Source organism: Halichoerus grypus, chromosome 14, assembly GCF_964656455.1.
Source record: "Halichoerus grypus chromosome 14, mHalGry1.hap1.1, whole genome shotgun sequence".
NCBI classification, from domain to species: Eukaryota; Metazoa; Chordata; class Mammalia; order Carnivora; family Phocidae; genus Halichoerus; species Halichoerus grypus.
The window spans coordinates 3,269,103-3,287,444 of NC_135725.1; the positions used below are offsets into that span (position 1 = coordinate 3,269,103).

Genomic DNA, 18,342 nt, shown 5'->3' on the forward strand with positions numbered 1-18,342 from the left:
GGCCAAAAACAATAAAACAAAAAGAGAGCAACATAGAGAGAGAAAGGAATAGTGTTTTTCCGCATCTGCAGACATCCCATCTCTCCTAGGTTCTGGTGGCAACCATGAGGGGGTGACACAAAGCCTCTGCAGTGCTCCCTGACCCCGGAGAGATGGGGGGGGCTTCTTAGTAGGATTCCTTTTTTACTTTCCAGTCCTAAACCATGGCTTGCCCTGAGGTCAGAGGGCGTGCTCCTAAGCCCAGAGGCTCTTGCCCAGCTGCTCGCTCTCATCATCTCATCTCATCCCCTGGGCAGGAACCCAGCATGGGAGTTGGCAGCCTCCAGGAGGCATGCCTCCCTCTTAGCATCTCAGGCTGGAAACTTCCAGTTTGGGGGAAGGAGGCCTGGGGAAGTAGACCATGGACCAGCGGGGTGTGAGCAGGGAATGCACGTCTTGTCCTGTTGCTCTGAGCAGAAGGTTCCAGCAGGAGAGGGGAGTGTGTTTGAGGTGAAAGGAGCAGAGATAGCAGAGAGGCGAGGCTGGATGAGTGCCATGCCTGCACGGCGAGAGAGGGGTGGACCGCCTGGTAAATCTATGTGGTGGCTGCTCCCGGGGGAGTCAAGGTCATTGTTCAGGGGAATGATGGCCACTGTGTCGCAGCAGCTGGGTCTCTATCCCCACATGTGCATGTCCCCACAGCGGCCCAGCTGCACGGCGCAGGTGCCTTGGCCCAGGCAGGGGGAGCTCACTCACGTTTGCCTTCCCTTCAAACACCAGGGTAGGTGCGGCCTGGCGGGGACCTGCCCCTGCCCCATACACATGCACACGCCTCCGTCTCTGCATCTCTCTGTCTCTCTCTCCATCTCTGAGTTACCTCCTGCCGCTCTCTGAGTTTGGGGTTCTTCGTCTTGGTCTACCAGACCTGCCTGGTAGAAAACCATGACAAGAAGGGCAAGCAAGAAGGGTACTCTGTTCTCTCTTTATCCACAAGCCGCCCGCCAGCACCCCGATCTGTCCCTCCAGACCCCGGAGCCCCCTGAGTCCCACTGGCTCTTGGGGGGCAGCTGGGTGCTTGCGGAGTCCTGCTCCCACGCGACACCTGCTGGCCCATGATTCCCCAGGGAGTGGAGTGGCCGTACAGTCTGCTGAAATACTGATCCGCACCCTGTCCCTCTGCCTCAACTGTGGCGGCCCTTCGTATTGATACTGTAATATTGTCATTCATCATAAGAACGATATATTTGGTCCTTGTCCCTACTTCTGCCACAGAGCTCCTAAAATGCTGGGTTTTCCAGAGTGAGGAGAGCAATGAAGGTGCCTTTTGTGATGTTGATGAGGCAATTCTAGCCACAACTGGAATCTGGCGAATTCAGCCACCTGGCGGATCAACAAATCAACCCTGTGATTGATTAGGGGGTTGGAACTTCCAGTCACACCCCTGACCTCCAGGAGAGGAGAGGAGAGGGGCTGGAGGTTGGATCAATCACCAAAGGCCAGTGGTTTAATCAATCATGCCTATGCAATGAAGCCTCCATAAACCTCCCGAAGGACAGGGTTTGGAGAGCTTCTGGGTCGGTGAACATCTGGAGACTCCGGGAGAGTGGTGCGGCCCTGTGCGTCTCTTCATCGGCTGCTCCTGAGCTGTGTCCCTTAATAATAAACCAGTGATCTGGTAAGTAAAACATTCCCCTGAGTTCTGCGAGCCCCACTAGCAAATTACTCAAATCCAAACCTCTGATCTGGAGCCCAAGAGCTCAGGTGACAGCCTGATCTTGGGGACCGGTGTCTGAAGGGCGTGGGGGCGGTCCTGTGGGACTGAGCCCATAACCTGGGGAATCTGCCACTACCCTTGGGGAGAGACAGGGTCACAACTGAGTTGCTTGGTGGTGCGGGAAACCCCCATGCCCCTGCTACCCGAATCGTCACTGGGTACAGAATCCTTTTAGATAGCCAGATGGATACAGGGGGCCACCCTGTTTTCCTGAGGGACAGATGAGGGAGAAACGAGCAGAGTGACTAGTGTCTATTGATCACCTAATGCAATGTTTTCCTTTTGTTTTTTTGTCTACAATTCTAAGAAATAGATGACGCTTTGCAAACCACTTCATGTGTATGATAAATACAAATGAAACAAAGGTTTTGTGAAAAAGCTTACTCATGCTATATACGATAAGGAACAAAATGCAACAGTTAATATCAAGAAGATTCAAGTTGGAAGCCCCAATAAAGCATTTAGAATCAACAACAACCCGAATCATTTAGAATCATGGCTTACTATGAATTGATTTTCTTTCCCCATAATGGGTGGCAACCCACATTTCCAAACCACTGGCACCATCACGTACCAGATGCTGGGCGCTGGGCACGGCTCATTTAACATCCACAAAACATATTTGAAGAAGATATTAATAGCTCCATTTTGCCGATGGAGAAACTCAAAGCCCAGTCAGCCTAAGTGACTTGGAGAAATCCTTGGCTTCCTAAAAGCCCTTTCTTGCTCCCCAACTTCAGCGTCCATGGCAGGAGTGGACACCAGCCCTGCTGGGTGGTAGGAGCTTTGCGGAGCCGGGTCGATGCGGGGTCTCCAAGGGCCGTAGCTGCTCTTCCAAGGTCTGGCCACAGGAATGCCGCTCGGCCGCTCAGGGGCAGCCCCTCCATGTCACTGCCGCCGGGAGCGTGGCTCATAGAAGCTCCACTCGCCCGAGCGGGAGCTTCTCCCCCAGCCGCTCTGCTTTGCATTTTGCTCTCTTTGCCTCTTAACTGGCGTGGTGCATAGGGCTCATCCTGTCGCTTCAAACGGAGCCCTCCCGAATTCAAGATTGGGCTGGCAGCAGCTCTGCATCTCTCTATGAAATTTGCTTCTCTGGGCGCCCGGCAGGAGTGGGCACAGGTCCCACCACCGGATCTTGCTCCCGAGCAGCATGTGAAATAAACCCGTACAGAGGCGCGCTCTTCCTTGGGTCTCGGCTTTTCAGTCTGAAACCAAGTTGAAGGAGGGAAGCTGAGATTATATCCCTGTCCTTTCTCCACTTCCTCGGCTCCCTCCAAAACCATCTGTTTGGATCACATGCATGTCCAGCAATGTGCTGGGCCTCAGAAAGAAGGGTGGGAAGGAGCAAAGACTGTCATCCTGGTCCTTACCTCGGTGATGAGCTGGTTCAGTGGCTCGCAAACCTTAGCTTGCCTGGGGGCTTGCTGCCACACGGACTGCGAGTTTCCCCAGCAGGTGTGGGGTGGGCCAGAATTCTTTCTAACGACCTCGCAGGGGCCACCACTGCGGCTGGTCCCGGGACCCCACTATGAGAACCACAGATCCAGTTGTAGAGTTCCCTGCATGCAAAATCTCCAGACCGAGCTGAAGCCTCGCTGGGGCTCTCTGGGCTCCTGGGGGCAGAAGGGCCCTTGTGGTTAAGGTTGGCCCACACTGAAATGGGTTCGATGCTGCTATCCAATACCTCTGTCCTTTTCCAAAGGCTCGCTCCCTCCCAGAAGCTAGATGCCAGTGATTGGCAGGTCCCCGGAGTGCACCCCAAACGGGCCGATGCAACTCCATCTGTTAGAGCATATGCTCTGAAAACCAGAGGCCTCCCTCCAGGAGCTCATTATTTACCAATCACTAAGCCGGCAGCCGCGGGCATTTTCCCTTGGCTGCTGCTCTGTCTGCGGACAATGCGAGTCTGACAGGTGCTGCCGAGCCCCCACCGAGGTCCCTCCCCCCGGCTCCGCCCCACTACCTGTGGACCCTCACAGAGACTTCTGTGCAGAAACGCTCTCCCGGTCTTCATAAACGCTTGGCAAAATTTGCACTACACCTCCCCCTGTTTTTATGGCAACTGTCAGTTACAGTGAGGACCACGGCCCGTGCGAAGTCAGCTTTCTCTCCGACGGTTGAACATGGAACAGAAGCATCTTCCAATCAAGCCAAATCCACAAGTGCCTTCCGAGTACATTTGGATGCCTGCAGATCCCCATGGGGTCTGGCACAAGAAGCCCAGGATTCCTGATTCGGGAGGCACCAGGCGCATCCCTGCAGAATGGACAGGGTGCTTGGAGACTGCTGTGTTCGGGCACACCTCGGCTGCCTTTTCTCACCTTTGCTTTGATTGGTTTGCTGGAGTTAGGTCACACTGGTATTGTTAACCCATTATTATTTGAACAAGCAGGAGAAACATTGAAGGGCTATTTCTTTTTTTCTTTAAGATTTATTTATTTATTTGAAAGAGAGAGAGAGAGAGCGTGTGTGGATGGAGGGGCAGATGGAGAGTCTCATGGAGGCCCGGTGCTGAGCACGGAGCCCGACGTGGGGCTCAATCTCAACGACCCTGAGATCACAACCTGAGCCAAAACCAAGAGCCGACACTTAACTGACTGCGCCACCCAAGCACCCGAGAAAAAATATGGAACAGGAAGGGGCAGAGTTTCTTTTTCTGTGCAGTTTTCCAACAAGACTGTGGTGTTTTGTCTGATAGGAAGAGAGCGCACACCGTTGGTAAGCGAGCCTGTGTGTTCTGGCCCGTGTGCACACACATGAGATCTCAGAGCGATTGAAAACCCCGATCCTTATACTCGTTCTTACTCTGAAGTTGCACGGGTCCAAGGCCTGACCAGAGCTTTCCTCTGACGGAGTGGACACCACAGGACAGGCTCTGCTCAGTCATCTTACGGTTGAAGACGGCAGGACATGGGAATCCCTGAAGCACTGCATGGCCAGGCGGCTTGTGGGGAAGTGAATCCAGTGCTGGCCCCCGAGCCTGGAGCTGCTGCAGGCCTGCGGCCCTGGGCCCTGACCGGCGTGGACAAGAAGCTTCATGGCCACAGCTGCTGCAGACGGATGTCTGTCTTTAAGAGGCCCCTCGTGCTGAGTGGACCCATCGCTGCACACTTGGCAGCCCCGGGGGGGGTGGGGGCGCGAGAAGTCAGGAGCTGCCTTTTGAGAGAACGCACTCCCCTTCCCCTAGAAATCGTGTCTGGTGTCTCCAAGAATTCTTCAGTGGGTGTACGTGTGTCCCAAGTGGAGGATCTCGCCTGTAGCCTGAGCCCTGACAAAGAGAACAGGAGAGGACAGACTGTGATGCAAGTAATTAAGGACCAAGGTCACGTCCGGCAGAGCAGCGTGGCCCATTTCAGAGCCACGGTGGCTCCGGGTCCAGTGGGGAGTGGAGCAAGTCGCGTCCCCGAGGCCGAGCCGCGGGCACCTCTCACTGGGGAAGGCACGCTGGCTCCAGAAGGTCTGCTCCGAGGGAGAAGGGCAACGTGCGGGTATGGTGGCCCCGGCCCAGGATGTGGCTGAGCGGGCCCAGCGCTCATCCCCCAGGCTCCGAAACAAACGAAGGCCGCGGGACGGCGGCAGAGACCGTCCCAGGGCAAGTCCTTGGCGTCCCCAGCAGAGCACGGGGCTCACACGGGCTCTGCCCGCTGCCGGGTGCATGCCGTTCACTCCAGGGAGCGCCAGTCCGGCGCGGAGGCGGGCAGAGCCTTTGCTGCCTGCGGAGTGGCCACGGGGCTCCTGGGGGCGCGCAGAAGGGGGCGGAAGTCAGACAGGATGGGGGCCCGGTGGGGCGTGCCGAGTTGGCCCCGTCCGCGGGGACACGCTGTCCTAGCCTGTGCTAATCGTCGGCACGCCCAGGAACGGTGTGTGTGCTGTGGGTCACCGAGCCCGGCCGCGCACACTGCCTCGTTCAAGCCCCCAGCGCTGGAGGCCGGTGGGGCAACGTGGCCCATTTCTCAGATAGGGAAGGTGGGGCTCAGAGCGCCACGTAAGCAGTGGCCAAGGCTGGTTTGGAGCAGCGGGTCCTCTCGCTCCACCTCGGGGAGTGTGTCCACAGGCTTCCTTCCTTTCTGTGCTTTCTTGGGTCTGCTAATCTGAAAGAACTGAATTAAAAGAAATCCCCCTCCCCAACCTTCTTATTACACGCCCCAGGCAAAACGACCAGGGCCAAAGCTTTCCCCTGTCAGTTCAATGCAGCGATGGCACCTGGCCGCTGGCTCAGGATGTGGGGAGCTGAGGGTGCCCACACAGGGGCTGGAAAGAATGGAAGCTTCCGCCATTCACAGCCCAGGGAGCAGGGCCGGCTGCAGGGGCGCGGCTCGCCGTTGTCCGCAAAAGGTGCAGATCCAGACAAAGAGCCCCAAAGGCAGGACCTGTGGCCCCTGGGCCAGGGCTGAGGGCAGAAAGCAAAGGAGCTGGTGGAGAAGCAGACTGCCCTCCGCCCCCCAGGAAGCATCCTCAGAAGACGGCACCTGCCCCCCACAGAGCCCCGAGTGCGGACACTTGAGCCAGTGGGGGTGGAGGTGGTGCTGGGTGTCTCCACAGTGTCCCCGGGCGCTCTGCTGGCCCACAGCCTCTGCCCGCCTGGTCCTCCCCTCCCGCGGGCGTCACAGAGCGGGGCACACCTCCCCAAGCTGTCCCCTCTCTGGGGCACTCGCCACCTAAGGCAGGCGTGCTTCACGCACACACACACGGAGACAGACAGACACACACACACATACCATATTCATACACACACGCAGGTGCACACACCACACATACACACATTCCATGTATCTACACCCCCCACACGTACCATATGCATGTTCACACGCTCATACACTCACACGCTCATACACACTTACATGCACACATCATACACACAATGTAAACAGACACACACACCATACGTACACACTCACACACACCTGAGTCATACGTATGCAGACACACTCATACATACCACACACACACCCCCCGTACATACACATGGACAGATCCACAAATACGCCGCGAAGCGTGTCATCGGTGAGTTTCTGCTGCCACCTACAGGTTCAGCTGTGGCAGAAGTCGATCGAGGAACGAAGCCACCTTGAGATATTAAAATAGGATCCCTATGTCCAGGGGCAGCTGCTTCTTTTTCTTTTTCTTTTTTTTTTTTTTAATTTTATTATGATATGTTAGTCACCATACAATACATCATTAGTTTTTGATGTGCTGATCCACGATCCATTGTTTTCGTATAACACCCAGCGCTCCGACTGCTTATTTTTCAAATTCGAGGGCCAGCGAGCTTTCCGTTAGGAAAAGGGGGTATGTGTTCCTTGGATAAGTGGTCTACCACCGTGATGTAGCAGAATCTACGGTCACCGGGGGTGCGTGTGCGTGTGCACGTGGGAGTCCCGTGTGCAGCGTCTGTGCACACGTGTGTACTCACATACACGTGTGTGGTTCTTGGGAAGGCGTTCTTGTGTGAGGAGTCCAGCTGGAGGAGAGCTCCAGGGTCATACGGGGGTTTGGGAGGAGGACAGCACTGTAATTGTGAGTCCAGAACGAGCCAGCGCCCTCTGATAGCCCTTATAGCCATGTAACCTCTGTTACAACCACCCAGCTGTTCCCGTGTAGCCTGGAAAAAGCCACCAATGATCCACAAAGTCCACAATGAATGAACATACTTGCACACAGAGTTCCAAGAAAATTTCATTAAAGGGCACTGAAATTTGAATTTCACATATTTTTCATCTGTCATGAAATAGTCCTCTTCCTCTAATATTGTTCATTCATTTAAAAGTCCAAAATCTCTCTTTGCTCACCGGCCACACCCAAACAGGCTGCAATGGATTTGGCCCCGGGGACTGCCACTTACCAACCCTGGTGTCTGTCACTGACTCGGACCTGAAGCTCTATGTCTACTGCCAAGTTGCGCTGGGTTTTGAACCACTACAGGGTATCAGTGCCCTGCAATAGTCTCAACGAGGTTCTTGGTCTTCCATCTTGTTCTCGATGGCAAATCTGATAGGCAGCTATTTCTTTCTCCATCACGGGGAATCGTGAAGCAAAGTCCCCGTTTCAGCTTTGGGGATGACCTCACCCACAACCTGAAGCCGTAGACCATCTGGACGGCGGCATCCTCTAATCTCCAGCTCCGGGAAGGGATCAGAGCGACAACTTGGGGATGGCGATTTGTGGTCTTCTCTTTTCTGGAAATGTTGCTTTGAAGACTTGCAGAACAAGACCGTTGTAGGCATTTCTGTGCTGCTATACGCGTCCTGAATGAAGTCTGCAGGGAACGGGGAATAACATTTACAGGTATCTACATGGGGGCCAATGTGTGAGGCTGCGAAGGGTGCAGAACCATGCCTAAGTTTGGGGTTGGAGAACCATGTTCCTTGAGACTTTCTCCAGGTACCATTAGACCTTTCTCTTTTGAGGATTCCAGTCAACTTCTAAATAACTTGTATAAACTTTTATACAAGCAACTCAAAAACATGGGAAAAAAGCAGATAGGTTCAAAAACATTTTCTTTATTTCTGATCAGTTCTTTTGTTTGTTCATTAGGTTGTTTAATTAAAGGCACACTTCTTGCCCTTTTGCTTTTAGTACGTTGCTTGGTCAATTTGTATGTCTTCATCAAACTTCGCTGTGCCCCAGTGCATGGGACGAGGGGTAACAATTCCTTTTTCAGATGGAGCAGGAGAATTGTGAAGAGCGACCAAGCAGCAGGTGGGTCTGACGACGCCTTTATATCAGAAGACCTCTGTGTTCCTTCCGTCCCTACGATTCTAAAATTTCACAATTCTCCGAATGTGATACCGAATTCTTTCAAAGAGAAGATAAATTGAAACTTGCCCCTTAGATGACTTCATCGTAACGGCGAGACATCATCCCCTTCAAGCCCCTTTCCTTTAATGGCACTAATTACAGCCGTGCAGGCCGCTATCATTTCGCACCAGAGGGAACCTCAGGGAGGGAGCCTTGGGGATTCTTCAACAGTGCAGTCCTGAAGGCATATCTCCGTTCTGAAGGCTCTGTATCTGTTCCCAAGGGTCAAATCTTTGTTGCCCTCCTGTTTCTAGACTGAACAGTGCCCTCCCCTCTTTGTATATTTAAGCCTTAACGCCAGGGTGATGGCATTTGTACGCAAAGCCTTTAAGGAGGTAAGTAGGGTGTAATGAGATCCTAAGAGTGGGGTCCTAATCCGATAGGGCTGGTGACATAAGAAGACACACCAGAGATCTCTGTCTCCACACACACAGGGGGGCAAATGTGGACACAGTGGGAAGGCAGTTGTCTGCAACCCAAGGAGACAGGCTTCACCAGAAACCAGCCCTGCCCACACCTTGATCTCGGACTTCCCAGCCTCCAGAACTCAGAGAAAGTAACTTTCTGCTGTTTAAGACCCTCTCCCTCTTTCCCCACTGAGTGGTACATGTTATACCAGAGCAGGTGCCCCTCCAAACTGTTCTCTCCCAGGTGTCTGAGTTTGGCTCCGAAAAACATCGCTTCCCTCGAGAGCTCAATCCTAAGCAAAACTCTTACACATGTCCTCTGTCTTCTTGGAACATTTGTCAGCCAGTTCTCCCCAGAAGTGGCTGCTCAGTCCGTCTCCAGGCCCCACTGGGCAATGGGATCATCCTGCCATGCACATCAGAATTACTTGTGAAGCTCTGTCCAAAAGACAAATGCCTGGGGGAGCCCGTGTATAGTTCTGGCTGGACTCTTGGCCTCTGAATGCTCCAAGTGTCCCAGGAAACCTAGAGGAGCGTGCGGTACCTGGGGCTGTCAGAGGAGCACGTGAGACTCATGTGGGAGCTTGGAAAAGGGACAGGCTCACGCCCCACCTGCAGAAATCCTGATTCTGGAAATCTGTGCTTGAGCTTCCCTAGGGAGCTTTTCACTTCAGTATCGTACTTTTCAATTCCAGAATTTCCACTTGGCTCTTCTTAAATTATTTATCTTTATTGTTGTTCTCTGCTAGATGAGACAGCATTCTCATACTTTGCCTTTGTTCTTTTAACACAGTTTCCTTGAGTTCTTTCTACACATTGACAACAGATGACTTGAAGTTTCTGGCTAGTAGGTTCTGTGTCCGGGCTTCCTCATGGACCATCTCTATCAACAACTTCGTTTCCCCCTGTGTGTGAGCCCCATCTCCTTGTTTCCTATTCTGTCTTATAGTTTTGTTGTTGTGGTGGCTGAAAACTGAACATTCTAGGTAATAATATGCGGCAACTCTGGAAATCAGAGTCCCCCCTCTCCCCAGGGTTTGCTGTTGTGCTGTTACTTGGCTGTTGTTTGTTTAGCTACCTTTCTGAACTAATTATGTCCCCTCTATTTGGTCACTGATGTCTCTGCTCAATTACCTTAGTGAGCAACAAATGTTTGGACAGAGATTTCCTTAACTGCCTGGAAGCAGTAAGTCTCCTAACCTTTGCCAAGGGGCCCTGTGTGCAAGTTGGGGAATGCTTTCAAAACTCAGCCAGGCAGTTGGCAACCCTGCCTTAACCTGCACTTCTTACTGGCTTAGAGTCCCAAGGTCATCTAGAGGTAAGAGCTTCCAGATTTTTTAATTTGTTAATTTAAAAAATTTTTATAATATTTTTAAAGATTTTATTTATTTATTTGAAAGAGAGCAAGCATGAGCGGGGGAGGGAGGAGAAGCAGAGGGAGAGCGAGAAACAGGCTCCCCACTGGGCAGGGAGCCCGATGCAGGGCTCGATCCCAGGACTCTGGGATCATGACCTGAGCTAAAGACAGATACTTAACCAACTGAGCCACCCAGGCGCCCTTACTTCCAGATTTTTAAAAAAGATTTATTTATTTATTTATTTTAGGAGGGAGGGGTAAAGGGAGAGGGAGAAGAGTCCTAGGCAGACTCCGTGCTGGGCACAGAGCCCAATGAGGGACTCGATCTCATGACCCTGAGACCAAGACCCGAGCCAAAACCAAGAGTTAGAGGCCTAACTGACTGCACCACCTAGGTACCCCCAGAGCTTCCAGAGTTTTAAGGACTTTCCTGAGCCTGCACACAACCATATGTATGTGCATGACCTTCCAGAGTCCCAGAAATAGCTTAGAACTTTTTAAAGCATCCTATGGATGTGTCATTCTCCAGTTTTTATTTTATTCTATTGATTGTTCAACTTTTTCCCACTGCCTTAGGCAACTGCAATACTCAACAATTGCCTCTGATTGTTTTAGACAAACACCACTGGAGAAAAGGCTACTGGTAGGAATAGGCTCTAAATCAGTAAAACAAAGAGAGGCTTGTGAGTGGAGTCTCCCAGGGAACCCTGAACAGGCCTCCATTCTGCCTCCTCCTGGGCTGCTGATCTTCACCACAACCAAATGCTGATGGTGTTCAAAGGCACTGTGGAGCAGGGAAGAGAAGAGATGGGAGAATGCAAGTTAAAATGCTACAAAGCTTGTTGTTCTTACCAAGATTTGGCCATTTTTCTTGAAGTGGCTCCCTAGATTGTTGTACACCTTTAATTAATTTCCAGAGTATTGAAAAAGCTGATTCTGACCAATTTGCCAGTGGTCCCATTACTTTTATGAAAGAGAGGGCTTTCAGGGTTCCTTACTTGTTCCTTGACACCGCTAGGTAAAGTTAATTTTAGTACTGCATTTTATTTAACTCAACATATCCAAAATATTTTTATTTGAACATATAATCAAGACAAAAATTGTTAATGATGTATTTTACATTTTTATGTGATGTCTTCAAAATCCAGTGTATGTTTTATACTAAGAAAGCATTTCAATTTGGACGAGCCACATTTCAAACGTTCCGTAGCTCCATGTGGCTATGGCACCATATTGAACAAAACAGGTTTTTGTCAGAGCCCTAAGTGTGTTCAATATGTTCCATTACGCTTGATCAATATTAAATAGATAATGTAGAGAATGACCAGTTAATTAGGTTACAGGTGGTCACGTTACGTAAGTGCTCGATGGCAGAAATCCTCTGAAGGCAGTCTGTATATAGGTTGTGAAGCATGTTTTTTAGTATACTTTCTTTATCTGGAAATGGAAAGAGAAAGCAGAACATAAACAAACAACAACAACAAAATTACTCCCAGTAAAATATTAGGACTAATTAGTGCAGTAAATCAGATTGTCTTCAGAAATATTCAGTCCTTCCTCTTTACCTCAAGGTGACACCAAGGAGGAATTTACCTCCCTGGCCCACTGATGCTGGCTTGGTCATGTGAGTCGGGATGTTAGCATTCGTGACACAGAAGAAGCTTGAGGATTGCTTGCACGGTTGCGTTCTGGTGCCTAAGATAACCTGCTGGTCCAGGAATTGGATGTCAGACACAGTGCAGAGTTACCCCGGGGAATTCACCCCCGTCAGGCCCAGCCTATGTTAGTTTACTCCCGTGAATGCACAAATGCATAAGGTATCAACACATACTGAATGCTATTGAAATTTGTGGTTGGTTGTTACGCAGCATTATTGTGGCAATAGCTAGCTGATGTAACTGCCAACTGAAGATCAGCAGAATAAAATGTATACTCTGAAATGATATCGTAAGTCAATGAGCAAACAGGCAAGTCAGCTTTTGCTGTGGGCAACAAACAGTTCCCCTTTTCAGTGACTTAAAACAGCCAACATTTCACTATTTCCCCCTGGGTCTGCAGGTAGGCTACAGTATTCTACTGCAGGCTGCAGGTCAGCACAGCTCTGATTATCACGCCTTTCCAGGTTGAAGGAAGAGCTGTAAACTGGGACACATGGTTCCCATGCAGACAGGAGTTGCATATAGAGTGAGCCAAAATAAGCAAGTGTGTCTAGGTCTTTGCTCAGGCAGATCACATCCCCTCCCACTGCAAAAAGCAAAAGTAAGTCCTTCAGCCTGTGGCTTGTCAGACCAGGCTGTACATCTTCTTGGGGAGGTGGGGGTGTGGCAAGGGGGATCCATATTTCCTGAGTGACAGGACAATGCAGTCTCCCACCGAAAGTCACCCAGCTGTTTATTTGGTAACTTTTCACTAACAGTTTGATTACTATAAATAATAGGTTATCATAAACATGACTTAAGAATAACAACGATATTCCCATCGAACTGACCCTGTTTTCTAGGAGCTTCACTAAGGTCCATGTATTCCCAGAAATTCTCTGTAGGGTGATGAGTGAAAGGAGAGCTGGGGACAAACAGGATGAGTCATCATGCTTTCCCACATCCTCTGTTGATCGGGGTAAACCCGTGTGCTGTCTGATTATAACAGGAACACGTGGTCAGGGCAAACCGCCTGTCCTCTTCGTCCCCAGGAGCTGCTCTCAGCTCTGGCGTCTCCTTCTGCAGGGTTCCTGGAAGGGTGCGATCAACTGGGCGGGCACTTCCTGGCCAGAGCCGTGGCCGCCGGCCCGGGGAGGGGGGTGGGTCCCACAGCCCGCCTGCCATGTGCCTGTGTGGGGGACCCCAGGAAAAGCAGGGCGGAGGGCGTGGGAAGCGGAGATCCGCAGGGCAGGCGGGACGGCGTGCAGAGCAGCGGGGCTGACCTCTGAGTGCGAGCCCCGCTGTGTACTTCCCGCAAACCTGCTTCAGCGCGTCATCCAGCCCGGCTCCTGCCCTGCAGCTGCCTCTACCTCGGCTTCACCGTCCTTCTAGCAGCCGTTAAGAACAATTTCCCCGGCTTTTATAAAAGTAGCATTTTACTCAGAGTGCAAGGAGATCGAAAGCTCATGGGAACTGCAGAATCCACTTTATTTATTTATTTATTTATTTATTTAAAGATTTTATTTATTTATTTGAGAGAGACAGAGAATGAGAGACAGAGAGCATGAGAGGGGGGAGCGGGAGAGGGAGAAGCAGACTCCCTGCCGAGCAGGAAGCCCGATGCGGGACTCGATCCCGGGACTCCAGGATCATGACCTGAGCCGAAGGCAGTCGCTCAACCAACTGAGCCACCCAGGCGCCCACTGCAGAATCCACTTTAAAACAGTGTCCCAAATCAGAATGCAGAGCCCTTATTCCTGCCACATGAGTATCTACTCATTAATGAAAAAAAATAATTTTTTAAAGGATTCCAAATCTCAAGTGTCCTCAGTACAGTCACGTTTGTCTGTTGCTTCCTTATGTCAGCGCTTCTGAGGTGCTTTTGACAAAACGGGTGTTCTGACCTGGAAGGCTGGTGTGAGCCATGTCTCCGTGCACGTGCACTAATGCCTTGTGGATGCAACAGGAGAGAAGAAAGTTCTCGGGGTCGATCGGATAGTCACCTACTGGTTTTATGTTATGGTAAAAGCAGCTAACATGAGGTCCACCCTCCTCACAGACTTTCAAGGGCAGAGCAGAGTGCCATTGGCCACGGGCACGGGGCCGGTGCAGCTCTCCGGACTCGTTCATCCTGCACAACTGAGGCTTTCTCCCTTGAACGGCACCCGCCACCCTCCCCTTCCCCCAGCCCTGGCTCCCACCTTCCGCTCTGCTTCCCTGCGCTGGACCACTCTAGGGCCCTCACGGCGGGGGAACCATGCGCCCTTTGTCCTTCTGTGTCTGCCTCGTTCTACTTAGCACTGTGTCCTCTGGGTCCATCAATGCTGTTCCACATGGTAAGATTTCTTTCCTTAAGGCGAAATAGTATTCCACTGTAAGTATCTCTCTCTCTGTCTCTGTCTCTTTTTTAATCCACAGCCAAGGTGTGGAAATGACCTAAATGTGCATCCACAGATGAACAGATAAAAATCATATTCATCAACGCAGGAGTTTTCCTCCGAAGCCCGGGTGGTGCTACTGATTTTAGCAGAAATGAAAAACAAGAATCCCCAAATTTCAGGTCAGTGCGGCCCTGGAAGCCTGGGCCTCCTCCCTCGCCTCCTCTCGTCCCACGAGGACCTCTGCAGCCCCGTCCCGGCTCGTCCGCCAGGGGCATGACTCACCCAGTGAACGCACCTGCTCTTTCTGGAGCTGAGTCAGGGAACACCGGACCCTCCCGTGGGGATCTGTATTTATAGGACGCCAAAGCCGTCCAAAGCAGAGCTGTTGTTTAGCAACCCAGCACGGGTCTCCTGGAAAACAAATGGAAAAACAGCGCTCTTCAGGCCCCTCTCTCTCCTGCAGTCGGAATGGCTTTGTCCCCAGTCAGCAGTGCTTCCGTGACACAGACCAGTGCTGACACGGCACTAGGTCTCGTTCTTCTCTAGTAAGCCCGCTGAGCAGGGGCTGTGGCCGTCAGGAGGCCCCTGGCTGCCTTTTCTCATTTCAGCTTCTGTGACTTTGACGATTTTATGTATTCGGTTATTTGAGAAAGAGGGAGCATGGGCGGGGGGAGGGGCAGGCAGACTCTGCAATGAGCGCAGAGCCCAGCCTGGGGCTTGAGCCCATGACTCTGAGATCATGACCTGAGCCGAAACCAAGAGTCAGACCCTCAGGGGCCCCGCAGATCCTGTGACTTTGTACAAGCTTGCACTGTCCTGGGATGTTTCCAACTAAAAATCCAGCCCAAATCTGATCTTCAGGAGATTTTCATCATCCAAGTGGCTGACTAGCCATGGCTGTTCCGTTTGGCCACAGGCGCCTAAGTCCAAAACTCAACTTAGCCTCTGTGTCCTGGACCCGGCTCCTTGCTCGGCAGCTCGGGGATCCCAACACTGCCTACTTGAGCTGGATTTTCATAACTGTCCCTCTGTCTGTCCCACACTCACACTCACACCTGGTGCATTCTCTCCAGACCACCAGCCCAGGGCTTAGAACCTGTTGCTCACACCCACTTTGTGGCAGAAGCATCTTGGACCCCAGTTGCCCCCACATCTCTTGGGCCTCATCTTCGGGATGCTCCTCTAGCCTCCCCTGCCAGGCCCGTATGTTTCCTTCTGTGGGGATTCTTCTGAGCCCAACCAACGGCTCTTCCGCCCTCCCAGTGGGAGCCCGGGCTCCAGCTTACACCAGGGCAGCCTGCGGCTGGGAGGACTCGTCCCCGCAAGTGTGTGCTCTCCCTCGTACCCTGTATCCAGGCTCCCTGCAGGGTTCACTCCAGGTGCTCCTGTGGGCCACAGCTTTAGGATGCGCCCCTCCCCCAGCTTCCTTCCTTCTCCAGCCCCTGCCCTGTGTTCTCGGCACTGTCCCCTTCCCCCAGCCTCACGAAATGCTAGGGACTCCATATGCTGCCTCTGCACGCCCACAGGTTCAGGAAGCCTCACCCACCACTCAGCACCGAGCTTCTTTCTCCTTCATCTGTGCTCTCGTGCGTTCACCTCCACTTAATTCATCCTGACTTCAGAGATGCATTCTCCTCCCTTCCTAGACCCAAAGCTCTGTGAGGGCCAGCACTTTGAGGATTCTCCTTTGCACCAGTAGAAACTGTCACATGATAAATGACATAGAAATCCTGGATAAATGACCACATCTCTAAAACCAAATACCCCTTGAATATTTTTTGAACTTTGCAGAAATTCACCTCTGTCTTAGGATCTGCAAATATTTGTCATCTCCTGTCTCTTTCCCTGACCCTGGTTATTTTTATTTTGATAAGATATAAATTTGGACAGCAAAAGAGGGGACCACCAAATTTATACATTTCCTTAATATCGTCCCTTTATTTCTTACAGATGCACTTTTGCTAAATGATATGTGGATGTTACAGCCCTTGGCAGCGGTGAGGGTCTTCGGTCATCCAGTGGCCCGAGCTGGCCCCTTCACCACTAGGGGGGTGGATGAGAGTCTCCTCGAGCAGCCGCACACTCCAGCTGTGCTCGGGACCCTCAAACGTGGCTTTACGGGAATACCTAAAGCAAGCAAACAAGCATAATTTCGAATGAAATCAGGCTTTCTAGTGAAGGATTCAAAAACAGTCCATGTTCTTGGCCTCTGCTGCCCGTGTGGGCCCCAGACTCAATCCCGAGAGGACAGGCAGCCTTTCGCTCCTCTACAGAAAATGTCCACAAGGGCTTCCAAGAACGAAAAGCTCCAGGCTTTAGGCAAGCGTATCCTGAAGATATTTTCATCACATTTTACTACCAACTTCCAGATCCTCATAAACAATGAAAATTGAAGCTCTCTCTAAATTTTCCATTTTTCTAAAATTAAGAATACAACGCAGTGTCCTTCACTTGCCCCTTGCACCTGGGTGACCCACGGGTGTGTGAGCCCATGAGGCGGGAACCCGGTGGTGGTGCAGTGCGCGAGCTCACGAGGGCCCCTGCTGGGGGCCACCTGGTTTGGCAGGGACGCGGGGCTCCCGCTGTTGAAGCAGAAGCATGACACTCCAGTCTGAGGATCCTTCCTTCGGGGGCAGGTGCGGGGGTCCCAGCTACGCCTGGGAATCGCCCGCCCAGAGCCACGCGCGGCTCCTGTAGGCACAAGGGTGCTTCCTGACACCTCAGAGGCCGACGTGCGCCGACGTGCATTTGTTTTAGAATGGAGCTATTTTGTTGCCAATATTTTATTTATTTATTTTTCCAGATTTTATTTATTTATTTGACAGAGACACAGCGAGAGAGGGAACACAAGCAGGGGGAGCGGGAGAGGGAGAAGCAGGCTCCTGGCCGAGCAGGGACCCCAATGCGGGGCTCAATCCCAGCACCCTGGGACCATGACCTGAGCAGAAGGAAGACGCTTAACTGACTGATCCACCCAGGCGCCCCAGAAGGTTCTTCATTTCTTCATCGTGCCCCCGAGACTGTCCTCTGGAGCTTTGGCTAGTTTGATCCAGAGTGAGATGTCTCATGTCTTAAAAGCAAATACATTTATTGGCAGGAGAGTAAAATGGCGAACAAACAAGTCAACCAGGCTTGTATCTATCATGTCTTAATGTGTGCCAGGCACGTTACAGGCTGTCTGTGTCCCACTCCTGAAGGCCGGGAGCCGGTCAGGCAGGGTGCTGCAGACAGACGACCACGCCCGCTGGGATACCTGGGTACCCGCTGGTGTCAACTACTCCCCCTTGCTGCCTCTTGAGGATGGAGCTGCCATGCCCGGGGCACCCACTCTTCCATGTTGCTGAAAGCACTTTAGGAAACCTTCCTTAATGGCTGTTTGAGAACATCAATCCTTTCCTGCCTAGACTCTAATGGACACAAATAGTAAACACCTTTTCTCTGACCCTCTCTCAATTATTTCCTGGCCACTTGGTGCAGAGGCTTGCAGAGTTTCTAGGGGAACCATCTGTCATCAAGAGCATGCCCGTGCCTCTCTGAGTTCGGAGGCATGCGTGCATCATGTGTGTATGTGAGAGAGAGAGAGAGAGAAGGGGACAAGGAGAGACAGAGACAGAGAGAAGTTTTTGTGTACATGTGCATCGTATACCCCCCAACTGCAGCTCTTGTCAAAATAGGTAAAGAGGTGTTGACAGATCAAGGAGAAAATGTAACACATCACTAGCTCTGCATCACACAAGATAATTGCCAGCATCTCAACCAAGTAAGCGACACCTCCCTCAATCCAGTGAAGCGCTCGACAAGAAGGTGTAAGGTAGCGACGCGAGAGCTCAGAATGAAAAAGTGACTCTCGTCTCTTTGGATAAAGACATCAGTGTAGGAAGAGCAAGTCCAGCAACTCTTAAGCATCTCCCTTGAGTTGATAAACATTTATAGTTTCTCTGGGGAATGAGCAAAAGGATACGCAGGAAATCACCGAGCATGTCTTTGCTTCCCGTGGAGAGAATCCCGA

General features: G+C 51.7%; 1 long non-coding RNA gene across 1 annotated transcript; it reads left to right on the forward strand.

Annotated features, from left to right (window-relative positions):
• Positions 1-1,215: 1,215 nt before the first annotated feature.
• On the forward strand, positions 1,216-18,109 carry LOC118524748 (uncharacterized). The gene is made up of 3 exons (XR_004911817.2): positions 1,216-1,654; positions 14,371-14,512; positions 16,284-18,109. It is a non-coding gene; the product is annotated as an uncharacterized LOC118524748 (long non-coding RNA).
• Positions 18,110-18,342: the final 233 nt, after the last annotated feature.